We start from the raw sequence: 13,962 nt of genomic DNA, 5'->3' as shown, positions 1-13,962 counted from the left end.
CACAATCTATCATAGATACACTAAAGGTCTTTAAAGATCAAGTTAGCTGATTTAAATTTATTTGAACTCAAAACTTCATCATTCTAAATGAGACATTAAGTTTGAATATCAGATTAGTTTTGGTACCTTGAAATAGTATCCTATGCAATATTAAATTTTACATTGGAACATATAGTGAAAATTTAGAACACATTGTTTATGATAAAATGGCATAACACTGTTATTATTTTCTTGATGAATATACAGACCACAGTTTACCAAAATTTGAACTGCAGTTTATTTGTTTTGAGATATAATAGAGTATGGCAAAAATAACCAGATGTGTTATCCCAATAAACTTGAACCAAATTCATGATATAGAACTATAGCTAACAAACTACCTACACAAAATGGGGAAAATTTTCAACTATATCTAAGAAAGCACCTCCGTTATGCTGATATAGAACAACCATTGGCATAAAATCTGAATTCTACGGTGGTCTCATATCATAAACATGCTTATAACATAAGAAACCATATATATCAGTCAGCTTGCTAAGGAAGTCAACTATGTATATATCGTATTCCTATTTAGATCATTTATCCTTGTCTTCTAGTATCCTACTTCCTCATTTGTTTCTTATGATCATTTATCCTCGTCTTCTAGTTCCTTTATTGCATCTTTAGATTCTGTTTCAATTCCTAATACTGTTCATGAAGCCTTGTCTCATCCTGGCTAGCATGCTGATGTGGAAGAGAAGATGGTAACACTAGATGGTAATGGTACTTGGAATTTGGTTACTTTACTTCAGGGAAGAAAGCTATTGGATGTAAATGGGTGTTTGCTGGAGAGATTAATCCTAATGGCACTGTGGTGCGTCTTAAATCATGTTTTGTTGCCAAAAGGTATGCTCAAACCTATGGCATTGATTGTTCTGACACTTTCTCTTCAATAGCAAAACTTGCCTTTGTTCGCTTATTCACATCTATGGCAGCTACTTAAAATTGGCCTTTACACTAGTTAGATATCAAGAATACTTTTCTACGTGGAGATGTAAATGAGAAAGTTTATATGGAGCAACTACCTGGATTTGTTGCTCGGGGTGAGTATGGGAAAATATGTCAACTTTGCAAATCTATTTATGGTTTATAACAAAGTCCTTGTGCTTGGTTTGGGAAATTTAGTGAGGCAATTCAAGAATTTGGAATAGAAAAGATAAGTGTGATCACTCAGTATTTTATAAACAGTCTAAGGTTGGCATAATTTTACTAGTTGTATATGTTGATGATATTGTTATTATTGGCAGGCATTTCATCTCTAAAGTCTTTTTTTCACACCCAGTTTTAGACAAAAGACTTTGCATTTTTGAAGTATTTCATGGGGTATTGATGTGGCAAGGTGTAAGAAAGGTGCATTTTTGTCTCAAAGAAAATATGTTATTGACTTGTTGGTAGAGAGATGGTTTTAAATAATGGTCGTTACATACAATTTTTAGGCTTATCATTACCGTTACCACCATTATGTAATAGATTTTTAAATTTATAACTGTAAAGGCCGTTACGATAGTTATTTAAGGTAACGGCTGTTACCGACCATTAAGTAATGATCATAACAACTGTTACTTTTCTAGCTAAAAATTCTTGGCTTCTTTTTTTTTTAAACCTCTTTCATGTGTAATGCAATAGAGGGAATTTTTTTTTGGGCAAAAAACTATCTTCACTCGTTTATTTTAGCACCTTTTCATTTTCTCTCGATCTTCTCCACAAAGAACTCAAGTGAAATCATTCATTTCCCTAAAATTTTTGAGCTCAAGAGTATGGATCATCAAACAGACAAGGTAGTTTTCAAGTGAAAGAGATTAAAGGATAAGCTATTGTTTTTTTTTTTTTTTCTAATTTTTAGCCATTTTTGGATCATTTTTAAGTAAAACATAAATAATTACAAAATAATATTAAAAAAAATTAAGTTTTAATAATATTTGCTGAGTATAAAGTTAGGCTTTGGCAAGATAAAATTTAAGACAAATAAATAATCATAAAATTAACTCTTGACATTGATTTTCATAAATCATAAATTAAACAGTAAGCTTACAACCTAAGCCAATGATCAAGGATTCTAATTTCAGTCTTAGGATCAAGTCAAGATAATCAAGAATCTCTTAGACACTTATTTTGGTGGTAATAAAGTTAGTTATTTTATTTTTAAATTGATTAATACTAATAATGGATAAGAATGATGGATTTAATGTATTTTTTTGATATATTTGTGCTTATTATTTAGATGTATATCTTAGTTTTAATTATATTTTGAATATTTATTCATTTCATGAATTTTACAAAATTTTCAAAAAAAAAAAGAGTTGTGTAGCAACAGACTGTCATCGTTACGTTATGACCATTGCAAGCCCATTTCATTACTTGTGATAGATCAGCAACTACGAACATGGCTGCAACTGCGATTGAAAACCTTAACCAAAGACAGGAAAATTAGGTACTAAGTAATGTAGTACACCAATAACTCCCAATTTGCAACTTACAAAAGAAAATGGTGAGTCGTTTGAAGACCTTGAGAAGTATAGAAGACTGGTTGGTAAATTGATTATCTTACAATGAATTGTCCTAACATTGCATACTCTGTTAGTGTAGTAATTCAGTCCATGATCTCTTCTCCAATAGTTAAACCTAGGGCAATCTTAGAACAAATCTTGTGTAACTTAAAGGGAGATTTGGGAACGGTGATAGAAATCAACAAGAATGACAAGATCCTAGAAATGTTTGTGAGATGATTCAAGATGCAATTGCACAAGAAACTCCAATCACAAGGACTAGAGTTAAGAAGATGCAAGAGTCGATTGAGGAAGCAGTTGCACAAGAAGCTAAATATGGAGATACAATCAATAAATTGGGGTTACAAGAAGATGAAAAGTGGCTTAATTTGATCTAAGTTTGCGTGGGAGATGATCAAGAAATATTTGGACAGAATTGACGAGTTTTTACGCAAATTTAGTGTTTTTTTTATTTATTTAGGATAGGTCTGAATAGTTTTATTTAATTATTTTTTGTCAGACTTGCGTGTTTTGAACCTTATTTATGTGTTTTTGGGTCTTAGATAGGAGTGCAACCCATTCCAGCTTTTTTTATTAGTTTTTAGGGTTTTATTTATTTATTTTTTTAGTTTAGGAATTTAGGGTTTCAACCCCATATATAAGGCTAGCTTAATACTTTTACAATTGAACATTATTTTTTTATTAAATTAATACAAGAGGAATTTTTCTTAAATTCTTTCTTGAATTATACTAAATTCTCCAAGAGTGATTAATCTTGTAGGGCTTAACAATCTTGATATTCTTAGTTCTTGTTTGATTATAAAATTTGGGTCAAGAATCCTTAATTCTACCTTTGAATTATCTTGGTTTTCAATTCTCTATAATTGATACATCAAGGTATTCCGTAGTGTTTGAACTTGATTTTTGCTTTCTTGGGATTATCAACAAAACATGTTCGTGGGTTTCAAGACATCGTTCTTGAAATTCGCATCAATTTTGGTATCAGAGCCTTGTCTCCAAATCAGGTTTATCAATCTTTTGTGTTTTCTTTTTGTTCTGTGTTCATCGTACTATTTCATTTTGTGACTTGTTCATCAATTTCCTTATTTCTTTATGTTTTGCATTTTCTTCAGTAATTCTTAATCTGAAAATTTTTTTCTTGTTTCTTCCTCCCTTTCCTTTTGTGTCTCTTATTTCCAAAAAAAAAAATTGCAGATTTTATCTGCAGAATTTCAATTCTGCCATTAGAGTAAAAAAAAAATTTAGATTTTTTTCTACAAAATTTCAGGTCTGCCACTAGTTAATAAAAAAAAATAATAAAAAAAAGAGGAAGATTTGATGCGGCACAATTAGAGTTCACTACACACCCTAAATTGTTGAATTTTCACTTAGGCTATTGCTTCTTTAGTGCTTCGTTTATTTCAATTTCTAATAATTTAGTGTCTCATTCCATTTCTTTGAATTTTAGAGTCCTTTATCATTCTATCATTGCGTTTGTCTTTTTATTGCTTGTCTTTATTTCGTGTCTTAAGTCTTGTCTTGAATTTCAATTTCGTTGAATATTACAAGTTAGTTATTTTGAGGGAGTTTGGTTAGCTCCTTAAAAAGCTAGAAGAAAAAATTAAAGAGTGAAAAAAAGCAAGAGTGTGTGAGCATATAAGAGGGCAAAAGCCTAAAATTTTGTGAAATACGAGGGGAGTGACATTGATCAAGTATAAACACGCGAGGAAGCGTTGTGAGGATATTTACTAACATTCTTTTGCAGGTTTTACAATTATGTCAGACAAAAATAATGAAGAAGAGAAACCAGATCAATTCTTCACAATGCAAACTATTCAACAACAGTGTGAGCAATTGACTTTGATGTTTGGAGATATGAGGAATCAAATGGAAAGGCAAGAGACTAGACTAAATAGATAAGATGCTACTATAGGTAACTTGCAAAGAGAGAGGCCTAATACTAGGAGGTAAGTTAGACACAACAATAACAATCCTCCCTTTGAAGAGTTCGAAGATGAGCAAGATGGGGAAGATGAAAATAATGATGATTGGGCTTCGATCATAAATGAGGGCAGATTTTACCAGAGGAGAGAAAGGCATGAAAGGAGGCCAAGGAGAGATGACAGGGGTAGAGATAGTGTTGATCGAAACATTGTGAGCATCAAAATGAAAATTCCATCTTTTCAAGGGAAGAATGATCCAGATGTTTACCTTGAGTGGGAACGCAAAGTTAAGCTAGTCTTTGACTGTCACAAACTATTCATAAGAGAAAAAGGTAAAACTTGCTGCTATTGAATTCACTGACTATACTCTTGTATGGTGGGATCAAATGATTTTGAGCAGGAGAAGAAACATTGAGATGAAAGCTGTCATGAGAAGAAAATTTGTCCTTAACCGCTATTACAGAGAATTGCATCAAAGGCTGCAAAGACTCGCACAAAGAACAGATGGTATGGAAGAATATCATAAGGAGATGTAGATGACTATGATTCAGGCAAATGTTGAGGAGGACAGACAAGCCACACTGGCTCAATTCCTAGGTGGTTTGAATAAAGAAATAGTTGATTTAGTTGAGTTGCAACATTATGTGGAGCTAGAGGACATGGTGCATATGATAATGAAAATTGATAAGCTCAGGAGGAAAGAGATGCTGAGGTATGAGAGTAGCACAAGTTCGGTTCCTAAAAGCTCATGGAAACCGAACTGGCCCAAGAAGGAGGATAAGGCTATTTCTAAGCCTAAGCATGAAGTAAGAGTAAGCCTCATGGGGATAGCAAAGATAAAAGTATGAACTCTTCCCAATCTCAAATAATAGGGATAAAAAATGCTTTAGATGTTTAAGGATAGGTCATATTGCTTCATAATGCCCCAATAAAAAGGCAATGATCTTAAGGAATAATGGAGATATAGAGACCGAGAGTGATGAAGATAGTGATTCTATGCCTCCATTAAAAGATGCTACTGATGTGGAGTATGTTGTAGAGGAAAGTGCATTGTCACTAGGAAAGCATTGAATATGCAAGTAAAGAGAGAGGTTGGTACAGACGAGCAAAGGGAAAATATATTTCATACTAGATGCCTCATTCAGGATAAAGCATGTAATATGATAATAGATGGAGGTAATTGTACCAATGTAGCTAGTACACTATTGGTTGAGAAATTGAAGTTGCCTACTTTGAAACATCCTAGGTCATACAAGTTACAATGGTTGAATGAATGTGGAGAAGTTAAAGGTGACTAAGCAAGCACTAGTTGCTTTTTCCATTGGTAGATATCATGTTAAGGTTACATGTGATGTGGTGCCTATGCATGCTAATCATCTGTTATTTGATAAACCACGACAGTTTGATAGGCAAGTGATACATGATGGTTATAAATATCGGTATTCTTTTGAAAATGATGGCTGAGAGGTGACATTGGCTCCATTGACTCCTAGACAAGTATATAAGGATCAAGTGAAGTTGAGGAGATCAATTGAGAAGGAAAACACTAGTGAGGCTGAGAGTAAAAGTGTAGAAAAAGAAGAGGCCAAGAGTTCTAGTGAGAAGAAAAGAGTGATTGAGAGTAAAAATAAAAAGAAAAATAAAGAAATGAGTGAAAGTTACTGAGTGAGACTGGAAAGAGAGTGAGTCAAGTGCAAAAGGAGAGCAAAGAGAGAGAAAAGTGAGCTTATTTGCAAAAGAAAGAGATGTTAAGAGTGCATTCTATGCTAGAAATCCAATTATTGTACTTATATACAAGGAGGCTTATGCGAATCTTACTAACCTTAACACTGCTTTGCCTAGTTTTGTTGTTTCTCTTTTACAAAAGTTTGAAAATGTCTTTCTTGAAAAGATGCCTAATGAGTTGCTACCTGTTAGAGGGATTGAACATCATATTGATTTTGTTCATGGAAGAGTAATTCCTAATCGATCGACTTACAGAAGTAATCCCAAGGAGACAAAGGAACTTCAAAGGCAAGTTGAGGAGTTATTGGCAAAAGAGCATGTGAGAAAGAGCATGTGTCCATGTGCAGTTCCAGTGCTGTTGGTGCCTAAGAAGGATGGTTTTTGGAAGATATGTGTTGACTGTCGAGCTGTAAACAAGATTACAGTAAAGTATAGACATCCCATTCCTAGGCTAGATGACATATTAGATGAATTGCATGGTGCTTATGCCTTTTCGAAAATTGATTTCAAAAGTGAATACCACCAGATTAGGATGAAAGTAGGAGATGAGTGGAAAACTACTTTCAAAACAAAATATGATTTATATAAGTGGTTAGTTATGCCTTTTAGATTAACTAATGCACCTAGTACATTCATGAGATTTGAAGAGAATACTTTCTGTGTATTTTCTTGAATGAGATACAAGGTATTTATATACAAAGAATCCTTTAATTAAGCATTCTAATTGGAAAGTTATCCCAATAATTATGCTAACTAATTAAGAAAGAATATTATGTACATAATTATAGGATTGACTTTCTATAACACTCCCTCTCAAGTTAGCATAGATATTAATCATGCCCAACTTGTTACAAATGTAGTCAACCCGAGCCCTATTCAAAGCTTTTGTGAAGATATCTCTTAATTGCTCTCCTGTTTTGACAGGCGCTGTTGAGATAATTTTTTGTTGAATCTTTTCTTGAAGGAAATGACAATCAATTTCAATATGCTTAGCACGCTCATGAAACATTGGATTTGAGGCAATATGAAGAGCGGCTTGATTGTCACACTATAGTTTGGTAAGAGATGAGGTCTCAAGACCTACTTCTTCCAATAACTGCCGTGTCCACATAACTTCACACACAGCTTGGGCCATAGCTCGATATTCTGATTCAGCATTCGAACGAGAAACTACAGTCTGTTTCTTACTTCTTCAAGATACTAAGTTTTCTCTAACAAAGATACAATATCCTATAATAGATCTTCTATCAATCTTTGAACCTGCCCAATCTGCATCTGAAAAGCACTCGATATTTAAGTGCCCATGATTGTTATATAAGAGACCATGACCTGGAGCACCCTTCAAGTAACATAAAATTTGCCCCAAAGCTTTCCAATGGGTAATAGTAGGAAAGGACATAAATTGACTTACAATACTAACTGAATATGCAATATCTGGACGAGTTACTGTGAGAATTAAGTTTGCCAATCAATCTCCTATACATCTCAGGGTCCTTAAATAGTTCACCATTTCCTGCTGTGAGCTGAAGATTGGGAGTCATTGGTGCACTGCATGGTTTGGCACTTAATTTACCTGTTTCCGCCAATAAATCAAGGACATACTTTCTCTGAGATAAGAAGATGCCTTTCTTACACCTTGAAACTTCAATGCCTAAAAAATATTTCAATAAACCCAAATCTTTTATTTGAAATTGAGTCTGAAGGAATGACTTGAGAGAAGAAATGCTTACAGAGTCATTTCCAGTAATGACAATATCATCTCCAGTAATGACAATATCATCAACATATACTATAAGTAAGATAAGTCCAGCTTTAGAATGTCTAAAAAACACCGAATGATCAGACTTGCTCTTCTGCAAACCAAACTGTTGAACTACCTCACTGAACCTGCCAAACCAAGCTTGAAGACTCTGTTTCAAGCCATAAAGGGATTTTCGAAGCCTACAAACTTTGCTCAACTCCCCCTGAGCAACAAAACCTGATAGTTGCTCCATATAAACTTCCTCCTAGAGATCACCATGAAGGAAAGCATTTTTAATATCCAACTGATATAAAGGCCAATTATATCTAGCTGCCAAGGAAACAAATAAGCGAACAGAAGCTAGTTTAACAACAGGAGAAAAAGCGTTACAGTAGTCAGTCTCATAAGTCCGAGCATATCCTTTAGTTACAAGGCGAGTGTTGAAACAAGCCACAGTACTATCGGGGTTCATTTTCAATGTAAAAACCCATTTACATCCAATAGCTTTCTTATCTGCAGGCAGATGCATCAATTCCCAAGTACCATTAGTGTCTAAAGCCACCATTTCCTCTTCTATTGTGGCATGCCAGCCAGAATGGGACAATGCCTCGGCAACAGTTTTAGGAATGGAAACAGTGTCTAGAGAACTAACAAAACAACGGGATGAAAGAGACAAGTGATCATAACATACAAAGGAAGAGATAGGATAAGTACATTGACGCTTACCTTTGCGAAGAGCAATGGGAAGATCTAAGTCAGACTAAGAAGCAGTGGATGAAACTGGATCTTCTGACGAAGAAGCTAGTGGAGGATCTGAGTCAAAAGTCTCCGATCTCCTGGAATAAACATGAACAACAGGTGAGCGATGAGGTCAAGCAGATGCTGGTGCAGGAGTATTCTAAGGAATTGGCTGAGGACTTGACACTGGATGGACAGAATAGACTAAGAGATCATCTTCCTCCCCCTGACCCTCATAACTAGCAGAGGAAGGGAAAAATGGAGTAGATTCAAAAAAGGTAACATCAACAGACACAATATAACGATTAAGGGTTGGAGAAAAACATTTGTACCCTTTTTGAAGTCGAGAATAGCCAAGGAAGAGACACCTAAGAGACTTGGGATCCAGTTTAGTAACCTATGGACAAACATCTCTCACAAAACAAGTACTACCAAAGATACGAGATTCAATAGGAAACAAAGATTTAGAAGGAAACAAAATGGTATAAGAAATGTCACCATTAAGCACAGATGATGGCATACGATTAATCAGGAAATAAGCTATAGAAACTGCATCATCCCAAAATTGTTTAGGGACCTTCATTTGAAAAAGGAGTGCCCGTGCTACCTCAAGAAGATGTCTATTTTCTCTTTCAGTAACCCCATTCTGGGATGGAGTATCAACACAAGATGTTTGATGAAGAATGCCCTTCTTTGACATATAGGCTTGAAAATTGCCAGAAAGATATTCCTTAGCATTATCACTTCTCAATATATGTACAGAAGTATTAAATTGAGTTTGAATCTCAGCACAAAAGGCAAAAAAAATAGAAAACAATTCTGAACGATTCTTCATTAAAAATAACCAAGTAACACAAGAATAATCATCAACAAATGTAACAAAATACTTGAAACCAGTTTTAGAAGTAATAGAACAAGGACCCTAAATATCAAAATGAACTAACTCAAAAGGGAACGAGGCCCGTTTATTAACTCTAGGTGGAGAAGGTAAATGATGATGCTTAGCAAACTAACATGACTCACGCTCTAAGACTGACAAAGACTGAAATTGAGGACATAACTTCTTCAAAGTAGCCAAGGAGGGATAGCCCAAACGACAATGAATTTCGAGCGAAGTGCTGGAGCGAGTAAGAGATCGCGGCACATATTTATTCAGAATGTAGAGACCACCGGACTCATATCCTCTACCAATAATCTGCTTCGTCGTAAAATCCTAAAACAAACAATAATCAAGAAAAAAGGAAACCGAACAATGTAAGGCACAGTAAGTTTACTAACTGAAATCAAATTAAATGAAAATATAGGTAGACATAAAACAGATGATAAAGAAATAGATGACGTTGGGTTTGCAGTATCAGAACCCATGACACAAGAAGTGGAACCATTAGCTAAAGTAACTGAAGAGGAGGTAGGATGAGACTGAAAAGAAGATAGAAGACTAGAATTACTTGTCATATGATGTGTAGCACCAGAATCAATAACCCATTTGGATGAGGAAGATACAAGGCATGTAGTGAAGTTACCTGACTCAGCGATAGCAGTGACAAGAGAATTAGAGACCTTTATAGATGCCTGATATTGGGAAAATTGTGCATATTCCTCTGCAGATATTAAGACAGTTTTCTCATATAAGGGTGCAACTGTAGACTCTGTAGAAAGAGATGATTCTCCTTAATTTCAATTAATTTATACATGGGTATATATATACAATTGATTCCTATAATTGTGTTCTACTAATTAGGAAGAAATCCTAAATAAGAAATCCTAAATAGGAATACAGAATATAGAATATACAGAGAAATAATATAGTGATTGACTTTCCATAACACTCCCCCTCACGTTGGAGCATAGATGTTAATCATGCTCAACTTGTTACAAATGTAGTCAATCCTAGCTCCATTCAGAGCTTTTGTGAAAATATCTCCTAACTGCTCCCCAGTTTTGATGAGTCCTGTTGAGATGATCTGTTGTTGAATCTTTTCACGAATAAAGTGACAATCAATCTCAATATGTTTGGTCCGCTCATGAAACACCGGATTAGAAGCAATATGGAGAGCAACTTGATTATCACACCACAATTTCGCAGGTAAGGAGGTCTTAAAACCTCTCTCATCTAGTAATTGAAGTATCCACATTACCTCACATACTGATTGTGCCATGGCTCTGTATTCGGATTCAGCACTAGATCGAGAAACTACACTCTGCTTCTTACTTCTCCAACATACCAAATTTCTTCCAACAAAAACGCAATATCCAGTAGTTGACCTCCTGTCAACCTTAGATCCAGCCCAGTCGGCATCTGAAAAACATTCAACATTCAAATGCCCATGATTACCATTTAGCAAACCTCTTCCTGGAGCGCCCTTCAGATAACACAAGATTTGTTCCAAGGCTTCCCAATGAGCAACAGTTAGGGAAGACATAAACTGACTTACCACACTAACGGTATAAGCAATGTCAGGACGAGTGACTATAAGGCAGTTCAATTTTCCTACCAATCTCCTGTATCTCTCTGGATCTTCAAACAACTCACTATCCCCTGCTAACAGTTGTAAAGTTGGAGTCATTGGTGCACTACAAGGCTTAGCACCTAATTTTTCTGTCTCTGTCAATAGATCGAGGACATATTTTCTTTGAGACAAGAAAATACCCTTCTTACTTCTCATAACTTCGATACCCAAGAAATACTTTAACAATCCCAAGTCTTTGGCCTGAAACTGGATTTGGAGAAAGGTTTTAAGAGATGAAATACCTGCAGAGTCACTCCCAGTGATGACAATGTCATCCACATAAACTACCAGGAGAATTAGACCAGCCTCAAATTGCCTATAAAATACTGAGTGATCACACTTACTCTTTTTCATACCAAATTCTTATACTGCCTCCCTGAATCTCCCAAACCATGCCCTAGGACTTTGTTTCAAGCCATAAAGAGACTTCCGAAGCCTACAAACTTTACCCAACTCCCCCTGAGCAACAAACCCAGGTGGTTGCTCCATATACACCTCCTCCTGAAGATCACCATGAAGGAAAGCATTCTTGATATTCAATTGATGCAGATGCCAATCATATGTAGCTGCTAAAGAGATAAACAAGCGAATAGAAGTAAGTTTAGCTACAGGAGAAAAAGTGTCAGAGTAATCAACCCCATATGTCTGAGCATATCCTTTTGCTACAAGGCGTGCTTTTAACCTAGCCACAGAACCATCAGGATTTACCTTTACTGTAAAAACCCATTTGCAACCAATAGCTTTCTTACTAGTGGGCAAAGGCAACAGTTCCCATGTACCATTGGCATCTAAAGCCTCCATTTCCTTTTTCATAGCATCACACCAGCCAGGATGAGACAGTGTCTCACCAACAGTATTAGGGATAGAAACAGAGTCTAAAGAAGTAACCAAACACCGAGAACAAGAAGACAATTGATTATAAGAAACAAAAGAAGAGATAGGGTAAGTACATGAACGTTTACCTTTACGAAGAGCAATGGGTAAGTCTAGATCAGAATCATGATCAGTATGAGGTACAGGATCTCCCAACGAAGTAGCTGGTGGAGGATTTAAGTCAGGAATCTCCAATCTCCTGGAATAAACATGAACAACGGGAGGTCAAGTAAGTCTAGAGACAGAAGGAACACGCTGTGGGAGAGGACTAGACATTGGTTGGACAGTATATATTAAGAGATCATCCTCCTCCCCCTGATTCTCATACACAGATGATTGAGGAAAAAATTGAGTGGACTCAAAAAATGTGACATCTGCAGAAACAATATAACGATTAAGAGTAGGAGAGAAACAACAGTACCCTTTTTGGAGCCGGAAGTACCCAAGGAAGACACATTTGAGAGATTTTGGATCTAATTTAGTAACCTGTGCACGAACATCACGCACAAAACAGGTACAACCAAAAATACGAGGTTCAATAGGGAACAAAGATTTTGTCGGAAACAAAGCATTATAAGGAATATCCCCATTAAGAACAGAAGACGATATACGATTGATCAAAAAACATGCCGTAAAAACTGTATCCGTCCAAAAGTGTTTAGGAACTTTCATCTGAAAAAGAAGTGCACGAGTTACCTCAAGAAGATGCCGATTTTTCTTTCGGCCACGCCATTTTGGGATTGGGTATCCACACAGGAAGACTGATGAAGAATGCCATTTTGTGTCATATAAGACTGAAATTGTGCTAAAAAGTATTCTTTGGCATTCACTTCTTAATATGCGCACAGAAATATTAAATTGAGTTTTGATTTCATTACAAAAGGCACAAAAGATAGAAAACAACTCAGAAAGATTCTTCATTAAATATAACCAGGTAACACGAGAGTAATCATCAATAAAAGTAACAAAATAACGAAATTCGATTTTAGAAGTAACAGAACAAGGACCCCAAACATCAGAATGAACTAACTCAAAAGAGGATGAAGCCCGTTCATTGACTCTGAACACAGAAGGCAAACGATGATGTATTGCAAACTGACACAACTCACATTCTAGTACTGATAAAGACTGAAATTGAGGACACAGCTTTTTCATGGTAGACAAAGAAGGATGACCCAATTTACAATGAGCTTCAAGAGGTGTTAAGGTACTGGAGCAAACAAGTGATCGCGGTACATTATTTTCCAAAATGTAGAGACCACCTGACTCGCGTCCTCTACCAATAATATGCTTCGTCGTAAGATCCTGAAACAAACACTGGTCAAGAAAAAACAAAACAGAACAATTTAAGGTACGAGTAAGTTTACTAACAGAAAGTAGATTAAGTTTACTAACAGAAAGTAGATTAAAAGAGAATTTTGGTAGACACAAAACAGAAGACAAAGAAATTGACGAAGTTGGGTTCGCAGTTCCAGAACCCATGACACAAGAAGTAGAACCATCAACTAAAGTAACAGTAGAGGAAGTGAGATTAGACTGAAAAGCAGATAGAAGACTAGAATTACCTGTCATGTGATCTGTCGCACCAGAATCAATAACCCATTTTAATGAGGAAGGCACAAGGCATGTAGTGGATTTACCTGACTCAGCGATCGCAGTGACAGGGGAACTGGTAGGCTTTAGAGATGCCCGATACTGGGAAAATTGTGCAAAATCCTCTGCAAATACCAAACTAGTTTTCTCAGAGGAAGATACTGTAGAATTCTCTACTGCCATATTTACCATCTGTGATCGCTGATTTTTCCTCTGAAGTTGCGGACAATTATATTTTGTATGGCCAGGCTCATGGCAGTAATAACAAATGACTCCTCTTGAGTCCTGATAAGAACTAGCCTCTCCATTACGCT

The 13,962-nt window shown here is 35.7% G+C and overlaps 1 protein-coding gene across 2 annotated transcripts in view; it reads right to left on the bottom strand.

The window, feature by feature from the left end:
• The window catches only part of LOC110673061 (nuclear pore complex protein GP210), an 85,352-nt gene that overhangs the window by 33,963 nt on the left and 37,427 nt on the right, over positions 1–13,962 (bottom strand). The window lies entirely within an intron of this gene.

Source organism: Hevea brasiliensis, chromosome 18, assembly GCF_030052815.1.
Source record: "Hevea brasiliensis isolate MT/VB/25A 57/8 chromosome 18, ASM3005281v1, whole genome shotgun sequence".
Classification (NCBI taxonomy): domain Eukaryota; kingdom Viridiplantae; phylum Streptophyta; class Magnoliopsida; order Malpighiales; family Euphorbiaceae; genus Hevea; species Hevea brasiliensis.
This window is presented reverse-complemented; position numbering and strand designations above follow the sequence as displayed.